We start from the raw sequence: 19,716 nt of genomic DNA, 5'->3' as shown, positions 1-19,716 counted from the left end.
CCTGGCCCTGGGGTGGAGCCTGACTCTAAAGAATCCCTATATCGAAGGATGGATCACAGACCAAAGTTGTCCCCTCCTCAATTTTGTGCTGCCCTGATAGACCCAAGGGAGCTCTACAAACTGATATCAGCAGCCTGGACTGGTGAGTTTTCTTTCCCAGGGAAAATGGCCAAAGGATGTTCCCTGGGGCCCCTGGCACTGGGCTGGGGCCTGAATGCAAAAAATCCTTATATTGAAGGATGGACCCCAGACGGAAGTTGTCCCCAGCTAAAACTTGTGCTGCCCTGATAGACCCAAGGAGCCCTAAAAATTGACATCAGCAACCTGGACTTGTGAGTTTTCTTTCTCAGGGAAAATTGAGAAAGGGTGTGCCCTGGGACCCCAAGCACAGTGCTGGGACCTGACTGCAAAAAATATATATATCGAAGTTTGGACCACAAACCGAAGTTGTCCTCTGCTCAAAGTTGTGCTGCCCTGATAGACCCAAGGGAGCCCTACAAACTGACATCAGCAACCTGGACTGGTGAGTTTTCTTTCCCTGGGAAAATGGCCAAAGGATTTGCCCAGGGGCCCCTGGCCCTAGCCTGGGCCCTAACTGCAAAGAATCCCTATATCGAAGGATGGATCGCAGACCAAAGCTGTCACCTCCTCAAATTTCTGCTGCCCAGATAGACCCAAGGGAGCCCTACAAACTGACATCAGCAACCTGGACTGGTCAGTTTTCTTTCCCGGGGAAAATGGCCAAAGGATGTGCCCAGGGGCGCCTAGCCCCTGGGCTGGGACCTGACTGCAAAAAATCCTTATATCGAAGGATGGAACACAGACTGAAGTTGTCCCCATCTCATACTTGTGCTGCCCTGATAGACCCAAGGAAGCCCTACAAACTGACATCAGCAACCTGGACTGGTGAATTTTCTTTTCCAGGGAAAATGACCAAAGGATGTACCCAGGGGCCCCTGGCCCTGGGGTGGAGCCTGACTGTAAAGAATCCTTATATCGAAGGATGGATCGCAGACCGAAGTTGTCCCCTCCTCAAAGTTGTGCTGCCCAGATAGACCCAAGGGAGCCCTACAAACTGACATCAGCAACCTGGACTGGTGAGTTTTCTTTCCCTGGGAAAATGGCCAAAGGGTGTTCCCAGGGGCCCCTGGCACTGGGCTAGGGCCTGGCTGCAAATAATACATATATCGAAGGATGCACCCCAGACCATAGTTTTCCCCACCTCAAATTTCTGCTGCCCAGATAGACCCAAGGGAGCCCTACAAACTGACATCAGGAACCTGGACTGGTGAGTTTACTTTCCTAGGAAAAATGGCCAAAGGGTGTGCCCAGGAACCCCTGGGCCCTGGGTGGGACCTGAATGCAAAAAATCCTTATATCGAACGATGGATCGCAGACCGAAGTTGTCCCTTCCTCAAACTTGTGCAGCCCTGATGGAGCCAAGGGAGCCCTACAAACTGACATCAGCAACCTGGACTGGTGAGCTTTCTTTTCCAGGGAAAATGGCCAAAGGATGTGCCCAGGGGCCCCTGGCACAGGGCTGCGGCCTGACTGCAAATAATCTCTATATTGAAGGATGGATCACAGACCGAAGTTGTCCCCTCCTCAAATTTCTGCCGCCAACTTAGACCCAAGGGTGCCCTACAAGCTGACATGAGCAACCTGGACTAGTGAGTTTTCTTTCCCAGGGAAAATGGCCAAAGGATGTTCCCAGGGGCCCCTGGCCCTGGGCTAGGGCCTGACTGCAAATAATCCCTATATTGAAGGATGGATCGCAGACCAAAGTTGGCCCCTCGTCAAATTTCTGCTGGTAACTTAGACCCAAGTGAGCCCTACAAACTGACATCAGCAACCTGGACTGGTGAGTTTTCTTTCCCAGGGAAAATGGCCAAAGGATGTGCCCAGGGGCCCCTGGCCCTGGGGTGGGTCCTGACTGTAAAGAATCCATATATCGAAAGATGGACCGCAGACCAAAATTGTCCCCATCTGATACTTGTGCTGCCCTGATAGACCCAAGAGAGCCCTACAAACTGACATCAGCAACCTGGACTGGTGAGCTTTCATTCCCAGGGAAAATGGCCAAAGGATGTGCCCAGGGGCCCCAAGCATAGGGGTGGGACCTGATTGCTAATAATCCTTGTATCGAAGGATGGACCCAAGACTGAAGTTGTCCCCTCCTCAAACTTGTGCTCCCCAGATAGACCCAAGGGAGCCCTACAAACTGACATCAGCAACCTGGACTGGTGAGTTTTCTTTCCCAGGGAAAATGGCCAAAGCATGTGCCCAGGGGCCCCTGGCACTGGGCTAGGGCCTGACTGCAAATAATCCCTATATCGAAGGATGGATCGCAGACCGAAGTTTTCCCCTCCTCAAATTTCTGCTGCCCAGATAGACCCAAGGGAGCCCTACAAACTGACATCAGCAACCTGGACTGGTGAGTTTTCTTTCCTAGGGAAAATGGCCAAAGGATGTGCCCAGGGGCCCCTGAGCCCTGGCTGGGACTTGAGTGCAAAATATCCCTATATCGAAGGATGGATCGCAGACCGAAGTTGTCCTTTCCTCAAAATTGAGCTGCCCTGATAGACCCAAGGAAGCCCTACAAACTGACATCAGCAAACTGGACTGGTGAGTTTTCTTTCCCAGGGAAAATGGCCAAAGGATGTGCCCAGGGGCGCCTGCCCCTGGGCTGGATCCTGACTGCAAAAAATCCTTATATCGAAGGATGGAACACAGACTGAAGTTGTCCCCATCTCATACTTGTGCTGCCCTGATAGAACCAAGGGAGCCCTACAAACTGACATCAGGAACCTGGACTGGTGAGTTTTCTTTCCCAGGTAAAATGACCAAAGGATGTGCCCAGGGGCCCCTGGCCCTGGGCTGAGACCTGACTGCAAAAAATCCTTATATCGAAGGATGGACCCCAGACCGAAGTTGTCCCCATCTCATACTTGTGCTGCCCTGATAGACCCAAGGGAGCCCTACAAACTGACATCAGCAACCTGGACTGGTGATCTTTCATTTCCAAGGAAAATTGCCAAAGGATGTGCCCAGGGGCCCCTGGCCCTGGGGTGGAGCCTGACTCAAAAGAATCCCTATATCGAAGGATGGATCACAGACCAAAGTTGTCCCCTCCTCAATTTTGTGCTGCCCTGATAGACCCAAGGGAGCTCTACAAACTGATATCAGCAACCTGGACTGGTGAGTTTTCTTTACCAGGGAAAATGGCCAAAGGATGTGCCCAGGGGCCCCTGGCCCTGGGCTTGGGCCTGAATTCAAAAAATCGTTATATTGAAGGATGGACCCCAGACCGAAGTTGTCCCCAAATAAAATATGTGCTGCCCTGATAGACCCAAGGGAGCCCTACAAACGGACATCAGCAACCTGGACTGGTGAGTTTTCTTTCCCAGGGAAAATGGCCAAAGGATGTGCCCAGAGGCCCCTGGACCTGGGCTGGGCCCTGACTGCAAAAAATCCCTGTATCGACGGATGGATCACAGACCAAAGTCGTCCCCTCCTCAAATTTCTGCTTCCCTGTTAGACCCAAGAAATCCCTACAAACTGACATCAGCAGCCTGGACTGGTGAGTTTTCTTTCCCAGGGAAAATGGCCAAAGGATGTTCCCTGGGGCCCCTGGCACTGGGCTGGGGCCTGAATGCAAAAAATCCTTATATTGAAGGATGGACCCCAGACGGAAGTTGTCCCCAGCTAAAACTTGTGCTGCCCTGATAGACCCAAGGAGCCCTAAAAATTGACATCAGCAACCTGGACTTGTGAGTTTTCTTTCTCAGGGAAAATTGAGAAAGGGTGTGCCCTGGGACCCCAAGCACAGTGCTGGGACCTGACTGCAAAAAATATATATATCGAAGTTTGGACCACAAACCGAAGTTGTCCTCTGCTCAAAGTTGTGCTGCCCTGATAGACCCAAGGGAGCCCTACAAACTGACATCAGCAACCTGGACTGGTGAGTTTTCTTTCCCTGGGAAAATGGCCAAAGGATTTGCCCAGGGGCCCCTGGCCCTAGCCTGGGCCCTAACTGCAAAGAATCCCTATATCGAAGGATGGATCGCAGACCAAAGCTGTCACCTCCTCAAATTTCTGCTGCCCAGATAGACCCAAGGGAGCCCTACAAACTGACATCAGCAACCTGGACTGGTCAGTTTTCTTTCCCGGGGAAAATGGCCAAAGGATGTGCCCAGGGGCGCCTAGCCCCTGGGCTGGGACCTGACTGCAAAAAATCCTTATATCGAAGGATGGAACACAGACTGAAGTTGTCCCCATCTCATACTTGTGCTGCCCTGATAGACCCAAGGAAGCCCTACAAACTGACATCAGCAACCTGGACTGGTGAATTTTCTTTCCTAGGAAAAATGACCAAAGGATGTACCCAGGGGCCCCTGGCCCTGGGGTGGAGCCTGACTGTAAAGAATCCTTATATCGAAGGATGGATCGCAGACCGAAGTTGTCCCCTCCTCAAAGTTGTGCTGCCCAGATAGACCCAAGGGAGCCCTACAAACTGACATCAGCAACCTGGACTGGTGAGTTTTCTTTCCCTGGGAAAATGGCCAAAGGGTGTTCCCAGGGGCCCCTGGCACTGGGCTAGGGCCTGGCTGCAAATAATACATATATCGAAGGATGCACCCCAGACCATAGTTTTCCCCACCTCAAATTTCTGCTGCCCAGATAGACCCAAGGGAGCCCTACAAACTGACATCAGGAACCTGGACTGGTGAGTTTACTTTCCTAGGAAAAATGGCCAAAGGGTGTGCCCAGGAACCCCTGGGCCCTGGGTGGGACCTGAATGCAAAAAATCCTTATATCGAACGATGGATCGCAGACCGAAGTTGTCCCTTCCTCAAACTTGTGCAGCCCTGATGGAGCCAAGGGAGCCCTACAAACTGACATCAGCAACCTGGACTGGTGAGCTTTCTTTTCCAGGGAAAATGGCCAAAGGATGTGCCCAGGGGCCCCTGGCACAGGGCTGCGGCCTGACTGCAAATAATCTCTATATTGAAGGATGGATCACAGACCGAAGTTGTCCCCTCCTCAAATTTCTGCCGCCAACTTAGACCCAAGGGTGCCCTACAAGCTGACATGAGCAACCTGGACTAGTGAGTTTTCTTTCCCAGGGAAAATGGCCAAAGGATGTTCCCAGGGGCCCCTGGCCCTGGGCTAGGGCCTGACTGCAAATAATCCCTATATTGAAGGATGGATCGCAGACCAAAGTTGGCCCCTCGTCAAATTTCTGCTGCTAACTTAGACCCAAGTGAGCCCTACAAACTGACATCAGCAACCTGGACTGGTGAGTTTTCTTTCCCAGGGAAAATGGCCAAAGGATGTGCCCAGGGGCCCCTGGCCCTGGGGTGGGTCCTGACTGTAAAGAATCCATATATCGAAAGATGGACCGCAGACCAAAATTGTCCCCATCTGATACTTGTGCTGCCCTGATAGACCCAAGAGAGCCCTACAAACTGACATCAGCAACCTGGACTGGTGAGCTTTCATTCCCAGGGAAAATGGCCAAAGGATGTGCCCAGGGGCCCCAAGCATAGGGGTGGGACCTGATTGCTAATAATCCTTGTATCGAAGGATGGACCCAAGACTGAAGTTGTCCCCTCCTCAAACTTGTGCTCCCCAGATAGACCCAAGGGAGCCCTACAAACTGACATCAGCAACCTGGACTGGTGAGTTTTCTTTCCCAGGGAAAATGGCCAAAGCATGTGCCCAGGGGCCCCTGGCACTGGGCTAGGGCCTGACTGCAAATAATCCCTATATCGAAGGATGGATCGCAGACCGAAGTTTTCCCCTCCTCAAATTTCTGCTGCCCAGATAGACCCAAGGGAGCCCTACAAACTGACATCAGCAACCTGGACTGGTGAGTTTTCTTTCCTAGGGAAAATGGCCAAAGGATGTGCCCAGGGGCCCCTGAGCCCTGGCTGGGACTTGAATGCAAAATATCCCTATATCGAAGGATGGATCGCAGACCGAAGTTGTCCTTTCCTCAAAATTGAGCTGCCCTGATAGACCCAAGGAAGCCCTACAAACTGACATCAGCAAACTGGACTGGTGAGTTTTCTTTCCCAGGGAAAATGGCCAAAGGATGTGCCCAGGGGCGCCTGCCCCTGGGCTGGATCCTGACTGCAAAAAATCCTTATATCGAAGGATGGAACACAGACTGAAGTTGTCCCCATCTCATACTTGTGCTGCCCTGATAGAACCAAGGGAGCCCTACAAACTGACATCAGCAACCTGGACTGGTGAGTTTTCTTTCCCAGGTAAAATGACCAAAGGATGTGCCCAGGGGCCCCTGGCCCTGGGCTGAGACCTGACTGCAAAAAATCCTTATATCGAAGGATGGACCCCAGACCGAAGTTGTCCCCATCTCATACTTGTGCTGCCCTGATAGACCCAAGGGAGCCCTACAAACTGACATCAGCAACCTGGACTGGTGATCTTTCATTTCCAAGGAAAATTGTCAAAGGATGTGCCCAGGGGCCCCTGGCCCTGGGGTGGAGCCTGACTCTAAAGAATCCCTATATCGAAGGATGGATCACAGACCAAAGTTGTCCCCTCCTCAATTTTGTGCTGCCCTGATAGACCCAAGGGAGCTCTACAAACTGATATCAGCAACCTGGACTGGTGAGTTTTCTTTACCAGGGAAAATGGCCAAAGGATGTGCCCAGGGGCCCCTGGCCCTGGGCTTGGGCCTGAATTCAAAAAATCCTTATATTGAAGGATGGACCCCAGACCGAAGTTGTCCCCAAATAAAATATGTGCTGCCCTGATAGACCCAAGGGAGCCCTACAAACGGACATCAGCAACCTGGACTGGTGAGTTTTCTTTCCCAGGGAAAATGGCCAAAGGATGTGCCCAGAGGCCCCTGGACCTGGGCTGGGCCCTGACTGCAAAAAATCCCTGTATCGACGGATGGATCACAGACCAAAGTCGTCCCCTCCTCAAATTTCTGCTTCCCTGTTAGACCCAAGAAATCCCTACAAACTGACATCAGCAGCCTGGACTGGTGAGTTTTCTTTCCCAGGGAAAATGGCCAAAGGATGTTCCCTGGGGCCCCTGGCACTGGGCTGGGGCCTGAATGCAAAAAATCCTTATATTGAAGGATGGACCCCAGACGGAAGTTGTCCCCAGCTAAAACTTGTGCTGCCCTGATAGACCCAAGGAGCCCTAAAAATTGACATCAGCAACCTGGACTTGTGAGTTTTCTTTCTCAGGGAAAATTGAGAAAGGGTGTGCCCTGGGACCCCAAGCACAGTGCTGGGACCTGACTGCAAAAAATATATATATCGAAGTTTGGACCACAAACCGAAGTTGTCCTCTGCTCAAAGTTGTGCTGCCCTGATAGACCCAAGGGAGCCCTACAAACTGACATCAGCAACCTGGACTGGTGAGTTTTCTTTCCCTGGGAAAATGGCCAAAGGATTTGCCCAGGGGCCCCTGGCCCTAGCCTGGGCCCTAACTGCAAAGAATCCCTATATCGAAGGATGGATCGCAGACCAAAGCTGTCACCTCCTCAAATTTCTGCTGCCCAGATAGACCCAAGGGAGCCCTACAAACTGACATCAGCAACCTGGACTGGTCAGTTTTCTTTCCCGGGGAAAATGGCCAAAGGATGTGCCCAGGGGCGCCTAGCCCCTGGGCTGGGACCTGACTGCAAAAAATCCTTATATCGAAGGATGGAACACAGACTGAAGTTGTCCCCATCTCATACTTGTGCTGCCCTGATAGACCCAAGGAAGCCCTACAAACTGACATCAGCAACCTGGACTGGTGAATTTTCTTTTCCAGGGAAAATGACCAAAGGATGTACCCAGGGGCCCCTGGCCCTGGGGTGGAGCCTGACTGTAAAGAATCCTTATATCGAAGGATGGATCGCAGACCGAAGTTGTCCCCTCCTCAAAGTTGTGCTGCCCAGATAGACCCAAGGGAGCCCTACAAACTGACATCAGCAACCTGGACTGGTGAGTTTTCTTTCCCTGGGAAAATGGCCAAAGGGTGTTCCCAGGGGCCCCTGGCACTGGGCTAGGGCCTGGCTGCAAATAATACATATATCGAAGGATGCACCCCAGACCATAGTTTTCCCCACCTCAAATTTCTGCTGCCCAGATAGACCCAAGGGAGCCCTACAAACTGACATCAGGAACCTGGACTGGTGAGTTTACTTTCCTAGGAAAAATGGCCAAAGGGTGTGCCCAGGAACCCCTGGGCCCTGGGTGGGACCTGAATGCAAAAAATCCTTATATCGAACGATGGATCGCAGACCGAAGTTGTCCCTTCCTCAAACTTGTGCAGCCCTGATGGAGCCAAGGGAGCCCTACAAACTGACATCAGCAACCTGGACTGGTGAGCTTTCTTTTCCAGGGAAAATGGCCAAAGGATGTGCCCAGGGGCCCCTGGCACAGGGCTGCGGCCTGACTGCAAATAATCTCTATATTGAAGGATGGATCACAGACCGAAGTTGTCCCCTCCTCAAATTTCTGCCGCCAACTTAGACCCAAGGGTGCCCTACAAGCTGACATGAGCAACCTGGACTAGTGAGTTTTCTTTCCCAGGGAAAATGGCCAAAGGATGTTCCCAGGGGCCCCTGGCCCTGGGCTAGGGCCTGACTGCAAATAATCCCTATATTGAAGGATGGATCGCAGACCAAAGTTGGCCCCTCGTCAAATTTCTGCTGCTAACTTAGACCCAAGTGAGCCCTACAAACTGACATCAGCAACCTGGACTGGTGAGTTTTCTTTCCCAGGGAAAATGGCCAAAGGATGTGCCCAGGGGCCCCTGGCCCTGGGGTGGGTCCTGACTGTAAAGAATCCATATATCGAAAGATGGACCGCAGACCAAAATTGTCCCCATCTGATACTTGTGCTGCCCTGATAGACCCAAGAGAGCCCTACAAACTGACATCAGCAACCTGGACTGGTGAGCTTTCATTCCCAGGGAAAATGGCCAAAGGATGTGCCCAGGGGCCCCAAGCATAGGGGTGGGACCTGATTGCTAATAATCCTTGTATCGAAGGATGGACCCAAGACTGAAGTTGTCCCCTCCTCAAACTTGTGCTCCCCAGATAGACCCAAGGGAGCCCTACAAACTGACATCAGCAACCTGGACTGGTGAGTTTTCTTTCCCAGGGAAAATGGCCAAAGCATGTGCCCAGGGGCCCCTGGCACTGGGCTAGGGCCTGACTGCAAATAATCCCTATATCGAAGGATGGATCGCAGACCGAAGTTTTCCCCTCCTCAAATTTCTGCTGCCCAGATAGACCCAAGGGAGCCCTACAAACTGACATCAGCAACCTGGACTGGTGAGTTTTCTTTCCTAGGGAAAATGGCCAAAGGATGTGCCCAGGGGCCCCTGAGCCCTGGCTGGGACTTGAATGCAAAATATCCCTATATCGAAGGATGGATCGCAGACCAAAGTTGTCCTTTCCTCAAAATTGAGCTGCCCTGATAGACCCAAGGAAGCCCTACAAACTGACATCAGCAAACTGGACTGGTGAGTTTTCTTTCCCAGGGAAAATGGCCAAAGGATGTGCCCAGGGGCGCCTGCCCCTGGGCTGGATCCTGACTGCAAAAAATCCTTATATCGAAGGATGGAACACAGACTGAAGTTGTCCCCATCTCATACTTGTGCTGCCCTGATAGAACCAAGGGAGCCCTACAAACTGACATCAGCAACCTGGACTGGTGAGTTTTCTTTCCCAGGTAAAATGACCAAAGGATGTGCCCAGGGGCCCCTGGCCCTGGGCTGAGACCTGACTGCAAAAAATCCTTATATCGAAGGATGGACCCCAGACCGAAGTTGTCCCCATCTCATACTTGTGCTGCCCTGATAGACCCAAGGGAGCCCTACAAACTGACATCAGCAACCTGGACTGGTGATCTTTCATTTCCAAGGAAAATTGCCAAAGGATGTGCCCAGGGGCCCCTGGCCCTGGGGTGGAGCCTGACTCTAAAGAATCCCTATATCGAAGGATGGATCACAGACCAAAGTTGTCCCCTCCTCAATTTTGTGCTGCCCTGATAGACCCAAGGGAGCTCTACAAACTGATATCAGCAACCTGGACTGGTGAGTTTTCTTTACCAGGGAAAATGGCCAAAGGATGTGCCCAGGGGCCCCTGGCCCTGGGCTTGGGCCTGAATTCAAAAAATCCTTATATTGAAGGATGGACCCCAGACCGAAGTTGTCCCCAAATAAAATATGTGCTGCCCTGATAGACCCAAGGGAGCCCTACAAACGGACATCAGCAACCTGGACTGGTGAGTTTTCTTTCCCAGGGAAAATGGCCAAAGGATGTGCCCAGAGGCCCCTGGACCTGGGCTGGGCCCTGACTGCAAAAAATCCCTGTATCGACGGATGGATCACAGACCAAAGTCGTCCCCTCCTCAAATTTCTGCTTCCCTGTTAGACCCAAGAAATCCCTACAAACTGACATCAGCAGCCTGGACTGGTGAGTTTTCTTTCCCAGGGAAAATGGCCAAAGGATGTTCCCTGGGGCCCCTGGCACTGGGCTGGGGCCTGAATGCAAAAAATCCTTATATTGAAGGATGGACCCCAGACGGAAGTTGTCCCCAGCTAAAACTTGTGCTGCCCTGATAGACCCAAGGAGCCCTAAAAATTGACATCAGCAACCTGGACTTGTGAGTTTTCTTTCTCAGGGAAAATTGAGAAAGGGTGTGCCCTGGGACCCCAAGCACAGTGCTGGGACCTGACTGCAAAAAATATATATATCGAAGTTTGGACCACAAACCGAAGTTGTCCTCTGCTCAAAGTTGTGCTGCCCTGATAGACCCAAGGGAGCCCTACAAACTGACATCAGCAACCTGGACTGGTGAGTTTTCTTTCCCTGGGAAAATGGCCAAAGGATTTGCCCAGGGGCCCCTGGCCCTAGCCTGGGCCCTAACTGCAAAGAATCCCTATATCGAAGGATGGATCGCAGACCAAAGCTGTCACCTCCTCAAATTTCTGCTGCCCAGATAGACCCAAGGGAGCCCTACAAACTGACATCAGCAACCTGGACTGGTCAGTTTTCTTTCCCGGGGAAAATGGCCAAAGGATGTGCCCAGGGGCGCCTAGCCCCTGGGCTGGGACCTGACTGCAAAAAATCCTTATATCGAAGGATGGAACACAGACTGAAGTTGTCCCCATCTCATACTTGTGCTGCCCTGATAGACCCAAGGAAGCCCTACAAACTGACATCAGCAACCTGGACTGGTGAATTTTCTTTTCCAGGGAAAATGACCAAAGGATGTACCCAGGGGCCCCTGGCCCTGGGGTGGAGCCTGACTGTAAAGAATCCTTATATCGAAGGATGGATCGCAGACCGAAGTTGTCCCCTCCTCAAAGTTGTGCTGCCCAGATAGACCCAAGGGAGCCCTACAAACTGACATCAGCAACCTGGACTGGTGAGTTTTCTTTCCCTGGGAAAATGGCCAAAGGGTGTTCCCAGGGGCCCCTGGCACTGGGCTAGGGCCTGGCTGCAAATAATACATATATCGAAGGATGCACCCCAGACCATAGTTTTCCCCACCTCAAATTTCTGCTGCCCAGATAGACCCAAGGGAGCCCTACAAACTGACATCAGGAACCTGGACTGGTGAGTTTACTTTCCTAGGAAAAATGGCCAAAGGGTGTGCCCAGGAACCCCTGGGCCCTGGGTGGGACCTGAATGCAAAAAATCCTTATATCGAACGATGGATCGCAGACCGAAGTTGTCCCTTCCTCAAACTTGTGCAGCCCTGATGGAGCCAAGGGAGCCCTACAAACTGACATCAGCAACCTGGACTGGTGAGCTTTCTTTTCCAGGGAAAATGGCCAAAGGATGTGCCCAGGGGCCCCTGGCACAGGGCTGCGGCCTGACTGCAAATAATCTCTATATTGAAGGATGGATCACAGACCGAAGTTGTCCCCTCCTCAAATTTCTGCCGCCAACTTAGACTCAAGGGTGCCCTACAAGCTGACATGAGCAACCTGGACTAGTGAGTTTTCTTTCCCAGGGAAAATGGCCAAAGGATGTTCCCAGGGGCCCCTGGCCCTGGGCTAGGGCCTGACTGCAAATAATCCCTATATTGAAGGATGGATCGCAGACCAAAGTTGGCCCCTCGTCAAATTTCTGCTGCTAACTTAGACCCAAGTGAGCCCTACAAACTGACATCAGCAACCTGGACTGGTGAGTTTTCTTTCCCAGGGAAAATGGCCAAAGGATGTGCCCAGGGGCCCCTGGCCCTGGGGTGGGTCCTGACTGTAAAGAATCCATATATCGAAAGATGGACCGCAGACCAAAATTGTCCCCATCTGATACTTGTGCTGCCCTGATAGACCCAAGAGAGCCCTACAAACTGACATCAGCAACCTGGACTGGTGAGCTTTCATTCCCAGGGAAAATGGCCAAAGGATGTGCCCAGGGGCCCCAAGCATAGGGGTGGGACCTGATTGCTAATAATCCTTGTATCGAAGGATGGACCCAAGACTGAAGTTGTCCCCTCCTCAAACTTGTGCTCCCCAGATAGACCCAAGGGAGCCCTACAAACTGACATCAGCAACCTGGACTGGTGAGTTTTCTTTCCCAGGGAAAATGGCCAAAGCATGTGCCCAGGGGCCCCTGGCACTGGGCTAGGGCCTGACTGCAAATAATCCCTATATCGAAGGATGGATCGCAGACCGAAGTTTTCCCCTCCTCAAATTTCTGCTGCCCAGATAGACCCAAGGGAGCCCTACAAACTGACATCAGCAACCTGGACTGGTGAGTTTTCTTTCCCAGGGAAAATGGCCAAAGCATGTGCCCAGGGGCCCCTGGCACTGGGCTAGGGCCTGACTGCAAATAATCCCTATATCGAAGGATGGATCGCAGACCGAAGTTTTCCCCTCCTCAAATTTCTGCTGCCCAGATAGACCCAAGGGAGCCCTACAAACTGACATCAGCAACCTGGACTGGTGAGTTTTCTTTCCTAGGGAAAATGGCCAAAGGATGTGCCCAGGGGCCCCTGAGCCCTGGCTGGGACTTGAATGCAAAATATCCCTATATCGAAGGATGGATCGCAGACCGAAGTTGTCCTTTCCTCAAAATTGAGCTGCCCTGATAGACCCAAGGAAGCCCTACAAACTGACATCAGGAACCTGGACTGGTGAGTTTTCTTTCCCAGGTAAAATGACCAAAGGATGTGCCCAGGGGCCCCTGGCCCTGGGCTGAGACCTGACTGCAAAAAATCCTTATATCGAAGGATGGACCCCAGACCGAAGTTGTCCCCATCTCATACTTGTGCTGCCCTGATAGACCCAAGGGAGCCCTACAAACTGACATCAGCAACCTGGACTGGTGATCTTTCATTTCCAAGGAAAATTGCCAAAGGATGTGCCCAGGGGCCCCTGGCCCTGGGGTGGAGCCTGACTCTAAAGAATCCCTATATCGAAGGATGGATCACAGACCAAAGTTGTCCCCTCCTCAATTTTGTGCTGCCCTGATAGACCCAAGGGAGCTCTACAAACTGATATCAGCAACCTGGACTGGTGAGTTTTCTTTACCAGGGAAAATGGCCAAAGGATGTGCCCAGGGGCCCCTGGCCCTGGGCTTGGGCCTGAATTCAAAAAATCCTTATATTGAAGGATGGACCCCAGACCGAAGTTGTCCCCAAATAAAATATGTGCTGCCCTGATAGACCCAAGGGAGCCCTACAAACGGACATCAGCAACCTGGACTGGTGAGTTTTCTTTCCCGGGGAAAATGGCCAAAGGATGTGCCCAGAGGCCCCTGGACCTGGGCTGGGCCCTGACTGCAAAAAATCCCTGTATCGACGGATGGATCACAGACCAAAGTCGTCCCCTCCTCAAATTTCTGCTTCCCTGTTAGACCCAAGAAATCCCTACAAACTGACATCAGCAGCCTGGACTGGTGAGTTTTCTTTCCCAGGGAAAATGGCCAAAGGATGTTCCCTGGGGCCCCTGGCACTGGGCTGGGGCCTGAATGCAAAAAATCCTTATATTGAAGGATGGACCCCAGACGGAAGTTGTCCCCAGCTAAAACTTGTGCTGCCCTGATAGACCCAAGGAGCCCTAAAAATTGACATCAGCAACCTGGACTTGTGAGTTTTCTTTCTCAGGGAAAATTGAGAAAGGGTGTGCCCTGGGACCCCAAGCACAGTGCTGGGACCTGACTGCAAAAAATATATATATCGAAGTTTGGACCACAAACCGAAGTTGTCCTCTGCTCAAAGTTGTGCTGCCCTGATAGACCCAAGGGAGCCCTACAAACTGACATCAGCAACCTGGACTGGTGAGTTTTCTTTCCCTGGGAAAATGGCCAAAGGATTTGCCCAGGGGCCCCTGGCCCTAGCCTGGGCCCTAACTGCAAAGAATCCCTATATCGAAGGATGGATCGCAGACCAAAGCTGTCACCTCCTCAAATTTCTGCTGCCCAGATAGACCCAAGGGAGCCCTACAAACTGACATCAGCAACCTGGACTGGTCAGTTTTCTTTCCCGGGGAAAATGGCCAAAGGATGTGCCCAGGGGCGCCTAGCCCCTGGGCTGGGACCTGACTGCAAAAAATCCTTATATCGAAGGATGGAACACAGACTGAAGTTGTCCCCATCTCATACTTGTGCTGCCCTGATAGACCCAAGGAAGCCCTACAAACTGACATCAGCAACCTGGACTGGTGAATTTTCTTTTCCAGGGAAAATGACCAAAGGATGTACCCAGGGGCCCCTGGCCCTGGGGTGGAGCCTGACTGTAAAGAATCCTTATATCGAAGGATGGATCGCAGACCGAAGTTGTCCCCTCCTCAAAGTTGTGCTGCCCAGATAGACCCAAGGGAGCCCTACAAACTGACATCAGCAACCTGGACTGGTGAGTTTTCTTTCCTAGGAAAAATGGCCAAAGGATGTGCCCAGGGGCCCCTGGCCCCTGGCTGGAACCTGAATGCAAAATATCCCTATATCAAAGGATGGATCGCAGACCGAAATTGTCCCTTCCTCAAACTTGTGCTGCCCTGATAGACCCAAGGGAGCTCTACAAACTGACATCAGCAACCTGGACTGGTGAGTTTTCTTTCCCAGGGAAAATGGCCAAAGGATGTGCCCAGGGGCGCCTATCCCCTGGGCTGGGACCTGACTGCAAAAAATCCTTATATCGAAGGATGGAACCCGGACTGAAGTTGTCCCCATCTCATACTTGTGCTGCCCTGATAGAACCAAGGGAGCCCTACAAACTGACATCAGGAACCTGGACTGGTGAATTTTCTTTTCCAGGGAAAATGGCCAAAGGATGTGCTCAGGTGCCCCTGGCCCTGGAGTGGGACCTGACTGTAAAGAATCCTTATATCGAAGGATGGATCGCAGACCAAAGTTTTCCACTCCTCAAATTTCTGCTGCCCAGATAGACCCAAGGGAGCCCTACAAACTGACATCAGGAACCTGGACTGGTGAGTTTTCTTTCCCAGGTAAAATGGCCAAAGGATGTGCCCAGGGGCCCCTGGCACTTGGCTGGGACCTGACTGTAATGAATCTTTATATCGACGTTTGGACCCCAAACTGAAGTTTTCCCCTCCTCAAATTTCTGTTGCCCAGATAGACCCAAGGGAGCCCTAAAAACTGACATCAGCAACCTGGACTGGTGAGTTTTCTTTCCTAGGAAAAATGGCCAAAGGATGTGCCCAGGGGCCCCTGGCCCTGGGCTGGCTCCTGACTGTAAGGAATCCCTATATCGAAGGACGGATCGCAGACCGAATTTGTCCCTTACTCAAAATTTATCTGCGCTGATAGATCCAAGGAAGCCCTACAAACTGACATCAGCAAACTGGACTGGTGAGTTTTCTTTCCCAGGGAAAATGGCCAAAGGATGTGCCCAGGGGCGCCTGGCCCCTGGGCTGAGACCTGACTGCAAAAAATCCTTATATCGAAGGATGGAACCCAGACTGAAGTTGTCCCCATTTCATACTTGTGCTGCCCTGAGAGAACCAAGGGAGCCCTACAAACTGACATCAGGAACCTGGACTGGTGAATTTTCTTTTCCAGGGAAAATGGCCAAAGGATGTACCCAGGGGCCCCTGGCCCTGGGGTGGAGCCTGACTGTAAAGAATCCTTATATCGAAGGATGGATCGCAGACCGAAGTTGTCCCCTCCTGAAAGTTGTGCTGCCCAGATAGACCCAAGGGAGCCCTACAAACTGACATCAGCAACCTGGACTAGTGAGCTTTCTTTCCCTGGGAAAATGGCCAAAGGGTGTTCCCAGGGGCCCCTGGCACTGGGCTAGGGTCTGACTGCAAATAATCCCTATATTGAAGGATGGATCACAGACCAAAGTTGTCCCCTCCTCAAATTTCTGCTGCCCATATAGACCCAAGGGAGCCCTACAAACTGACTTCAGGAACCTGGACTGGTGAGTTTTCTTTCCCAGGGAAAATGGCCAAAGGATGTGCCCAGGGGCGCCTGGCCGCTGGGCTGAGACCTGACTGCAAAAAATCCTTATATCGAAGGATGGAACACAGACTGAAGTTGTCCCCATCTCATACTTGTGCTGCCCTGATAGAACCAAGGGAGCCCTACAAACTGACATCAGGAACCTGGACTGGTGAATTTTCTTTTCAAGGGAAAATGGCCAAAGGATGTGCTCAGGGGCCCCTGGCCCTGGAGTGGGACCTGACTGTAAAGAATCCTTTTATCGAAGGATGGATCGCAGACCAAAGTTGTCCTCTCCTCAAATTTCTCCTGCCCTGATAGACCCAAGGGAGCCCTACAAACTGACATCAGGAACCTGGACTGGTGAGTTTTCTTTCCCAGGGAAAATGGCCAAAGGATGTGCCCAGGGGCCCCCGGCCCTGGGCTGCGGCCTGAATGCAAAAAATCCTCATATTGAAGGATGGACCCCAGAGCTAAGTTATCCCCAAATAAAATATGTGTTGCCCTGATAGACCCAAGGGAGCCCTACAAACGGACATCAGGCACCTGGACTGGTGAGTTTTCTTTCCCAGGGAAAATGGCCAAAGCATGTGCCCAGGGGCCCTTGGACCTTGGCTGGGACCTGACTGCAAAGAATCCCTATATCGAAGGATGGATCACAGACCAAAGTCGTCCCCTCCTCAAATTTCTGCTTCCCAGATAGACCCAAGGGAGCCCTACAAACTGACATCAGCAACCAGGACTGGTGAGTTTTCTTTCCCAGGGAAAATTGCCAAAGGGTTTGCCCTGGGGCCCCTGGCACTGGGCTGGGGCTTGACTGCAAAGAATCCTTATATCAAAGTTTGGACCCCAAACAGAAGTTGTCCCCTCCTCAAATTTCTCCTGCCCTGATAGACCCAAGGGAGCCCTACAAACTGACATCAGCAACCAGGACTGGTGAGTTTTCTTCCCCAGGGAAAATTGCCAAAGGATTTGCCCTGGGGCCCCTGGCACTGGGCTGGGGCTTGACTGCAAAGAATCCTTATATCAAAGTTTGGACCCCAAACAGAAGTTGTCCCCTCCTCAAATTTCTCCTGCCCTGATAGACCCAAGGGAGCCCTACAAACTGACATCAGGCACCTGGACTGGTGAGTTTTCTTTCCCAGGGATAATGGCCAAAGGATGTGCCCAGGGGCCCCTGGCCCTGGGCTGGGCCCTGAGTTCCAAAAATCCTTCTATCGAAGGATGGACCCCAGACTGAAGTTGTCCCCATCTCATACTTGTGCTGCCCTGATAGACCCAAGGGAGCCCTACAAACTGACATCAGGAACCTGGACTGGTGAGTTTTCATTTCCAGGGAAAATGGCCAAAGGATATGCCCAGGGGCCCCTGGCACTGGGCTGACCAGACTGCAAAGAATCCCTATATCGAAGGATGGACCCCAGACCGAAGTTGTCCCCTCCTCAAATATATGCTGCCCTGATAGACTCAAGGGAGCCCTAAAAATTGACATCAGCAACCTGGATTGGTGAGTTTTCTTTCCCAGGGAAAATTGACAAAGGATGTGCCCTGGGACTGCAAGCACAGTGCTGGGACCTGACTGCAAAGAATCCTTATATCGAAGTTTGGACCACAAACCGAAGTTATCCCCTCCTCAAAGTTGTGGTGCCCTGATAGACCCAAGGGAGCCCTACAAACTGACATCAGCAACCTGGACTGGTGAGTTTTCTTTCCCAGGGAAAATGGCCAAAGGATGTGCCCAGGGGCCGCAAGCGAAGGGCTGGGCCCTGACTACAAAAAATCCTTATAACGAAGGAGGGAACCCAGACTGAAGTTGTCCCCATCTCATACTTGTGCTGCCCAGATAGACCCTAGGGAGCCCTACAAACTGACATCAGGAACCTGGACTGGTGAGTTTTCTTTCCCTGGGAAAATGGCCAAAGGGTGTTCCCAGGGGCCCCTGGCACTGGGCCACGGCCTGGCTGCAAATAATACCTATATCGAAGGATGCACCCCAGACCATAGTTTTCCCCACCTCAAATTTCTGCTGGCCAGATAGACCCAAGGGAGCCCTACAAACTGACATCAGGAACCTGGACTGGTGAGTTTACTTTCCTAGGAAAAATGGCCAAAGGGTGTGCCCAGGAACCCCTGTGCCCTGGGTGGGACCTGAATGCAAAAAATCCTTATATCGAAGGATGGATCGCAGACCGAAGTTGTCCCTTCCTCAAACTTGTGCAGCCCTGATGGAGCCAAGGGAGCCCTACAAACTGACATCAGCAACCTGGACTGGTGAGCTTTCTTTCCCAGTGAAAATGGCGAAAGGATGTGCCCAGGGGCCCCTGGCATTGGGCTGGGCCCTGACTGCAAAAAATCCTTATATTGAAGGATGGACCCCAGACCGAAGTAGTCCCCAAATAAAATATTTGCTTCCCTGATAGACCCAAGGGAGCCCTACTAACTGACATCAGGAACCTGGACTGGTGAGTTTTCTTTCCCAGGGATAATGGCCAAAGGATGTGCCCAGGGGCCCCTGGCACTTGGCTGGGGCCTGAATGCAAAGAATCCTTATATCGATGGCTGGACCCCAGACCAAAGTTGTCCCCTCCTCAAACTTGTGCTGCCCTGATAGACCCAAGGGAGCCCTACAAACTGACATCAGCAACCTGGACTGGTGAGTTTTCTTTCCCAGGGAAAATGGCCAAAGGATGTGCCCAGGGGCCCCTAGCCCTGGGCTGGGGACTGAATGCAAAAAATCCTTATATCGAAGGATGGATCGCAGACTAAAGTTGTCCCCACATCAAATTTCTGCTGCCCAGATAGACTCAAGTGAGCCCTACAAAGTGACGTCCGGAACCTGGACTGGTGAGTTTTCTTTCCCAGGGAAAATGGCCAAAGGATGTGCCCAGGGGCCCCTGGCCCTGGGCTGGAGCCTGACTGCAAAGAATCCCCATATCGAAGGATGGATCGCAGAACAAAGTTGTCCCCTCCTCAAATTTCTGCTGCCCTCTTAGACCCAAGGGAGCCCTAAAAATTGACATCAGCAACCTGGACTGGTGAGTTTTCTTTCCCAGGGAAAATGGCCAAAGGATGTGCCCAGGGGCACCTGGCACTGGGCTGGGCCCTGACCGCAAAAAATCTTTATATCGACATTTGGACCCCAGACCAAAGTTGTCCCCATCTCATACTTGTGGTGCCCTGATAGACCCAAGGGAGCCCTACAAACTGACATCAGCAACCTGGACTGGTGAGTTTTCTTCCCCAGGGAAAATGGCCAAAGGATGTGCCCAGGGGCCCCTGGACCTGGGCTGGGGCCCGACTGCAAATAATCCCTATAT

Source organism: Lonchura striata, chromosome 4, assembly GCF_046129695.1.
Source record: "Lonchura striata isolate bLonStr1 chromosome 4, bLonStr1.mat, whole genome shotgun sequence".
Taxonomy (NCBI): Eukaryota; Metazoa; Chordata; class Aves; order Passeriformes; family Estrildidae; genus Lonchura; species Lonchura striata.
The sequence above is the reverse complement of the archived record's forward strand: the minus strand, read 5'-3'. Positions refer to the sequence as shown.